Source organism: Myotis brandtii, unplaced genomic scaffold (genome assembly GCF_000412655.1).
Source record: "Myotis brandtii unplaced genomic scaffold, ASM41265v1 scaffold986, whole genome shotgun sequence".
In the NCBI taxonomy this organism is placed as follows: Eukaryota; Metazoa; Chordata; class Mammalia; order Chiroptera; family Vespertilionidae; genus Myotis; species Myotis brandtii.
Genome location: NW_005372102.1, coordinates 781,897 through 783,871, shown reverse-complemented (window position 1 = coordinate 783,871; position 1,975 = coordinate 781,897).

Sequence of the window (1,975 nt, the reverse complement as noted above, 5' to 3'; positions counted from 1 at the left end):
GTGATTCATTCTCTCTCTCTCTCTCTCTCTCTCTCTCTCTCTCTCTCTCTCTTTCTCTCTCTCTTCCTCCCTCCCTCCCTCCCTCCCTCCGTAACCTGCATCTGATGTGGGTCAGCTCGGGCCCAGCTGTCTGCCACCCGACCCGGTTCTGCCTGATGAGTCCCCCCCACACCTCAGCCTGCAGGGAGCCTGCCCTGCTCCCCGGCCGGCCTGGGCGGCTGGGACCATGTCACCACGGGGCTGTGGTCCCTCCCTCCCTCCCTCCGTAACCTGCATCTGATGTGGGTCAGCTCGGGCCCAGCTGTCTGCCACCCGACCCGGTTCTGCGCACTGAGTCCCCCCCACACCTCAGCCTGCAGGGAGCCTGCCCTGCTCCCCGGCCGGCCTGGGCGGCTGGGACCATGTCACCACCTGGGGGCTGTGGAGGGGCAGCATTCTCAAGGGACTTGTCAGGAAACCTCCCTTTTCTTACGGCCCCACAGCTGCCAGGTGGGCACCTTGTACGGAACATCTTGCTGGAAACTGGGGGCTTGAGGGCCTTTTCGCCCCCCTGCCCCTCCCCCAGGGGTGCAGCTCGGAACTTGGGCGCTTTTCCCCTGACCGGGGTACCCCTGTGGCCCAGTAGGAGAGCTCAGCAAGGCTTTGCTCTGGATTTGGGGGGACAGCCGGGGCCTCAGCCTGCCTGCCTGCCTCCACCCTGCAGGAAGGGCGCTTCTCCCTGGACCTCCCCCTCCAAGTTCCTCCCCCTCAGAGGAATTGCCTCTCCTCGCGGTGTCTGATACCAGAAAGGACACCCCCTTCACAGAAGACCCTCCCCCGGCCCCAAAGGCAGGCCCCATCCTGGTCTCACGGACAGTCACGTCCTCTAACATATAAGCAACCAGCCCAGCACCCATGTCAGGGGCGGGGGGCAGATGTGGTGGTTTCACGTGAGTGTGCCCACCCGTGGCCAGGTGCTGGGAGTGACCCACATGCACTTCTTCCCTCCAGCAGCTCCCAGACTAAGGGAAAGGCAGACAGTACGTGATGAAAACACACCATGAGAAAGCACTTTTCAGGAGGCCGCGGGGACAGAGGAGGTGGTTAGTGAACCTGCCAAGAGAGAGAAATCCTGGCAGGCTTCCTGAAGGAGGTGACATCAACCATGTAGGTGCTAGCCAGACAAAGCAGTGGGAGAAGGCCATCCAGCAGCAGGTGCAGGGCCCCAGAAATGAGAGTGGAGGGAGGGTTTGAGAAGCATCATCTGTGCCCCTGCCCCAGGCCTGTCCCTAGGTGAGGTGTTGGGCGCGGCAGGGCCCCACAGCCCACTGCTTCTCGTGCACTGGGTCTTCTGCACCTTGCATGGCGCCTTGCTCACGGAAGGAGCTCAGTGCCCATGTGAGGAGCCGACAAATCTTGGCATCTGCACAGGCGAGGAGGGGAGGGGAGCAGGGAGACCCTGCCTCTGCAGGGTGCAGACTTCTGGGTGCTCTGCTGGATGTGAGCGGGGCCCAGAGCAGGATTCCAGGCTGAGCCAGGTTTGGGGGTGTTGGTGTCACAGTGCAGCCAGGGCTCAGAGGACGTACTTGTCTGTCCCCATCAGTGGGAGAGGCAGGCGGTGCCCCCCCTGGAGGGGAGACAGGTGCTGAGGCTCCATCCTGGTCCCCTACATGTCTGCTGAGCTATTTTATTTTATTTATTAATTTTTAGAGAGAGAGGGAGGGAGGGAGAGAGAGAGAAGCATCGATGTGAGAGCGAAACATCAATCCGCTGCCTCCTGCACGCCCCCCACCAGGGATGGAGCCCGAAACCTGGCATGTGCCCGGACCGGGAATCAAACTGTGGCCTTTCGGTGCTGGGGATGACGCCCAACCAGCCGAGCTGCCGGCCAGGGCTGCTGATCAGGAGGGCAGGGCCCCAGGAGGTAGCGGCATGTCCGGCCTGGACCAAGCAGGGCTCCAGGCGAGGCCTGGTGGAAGCCTGGGCCCCTCCCTCC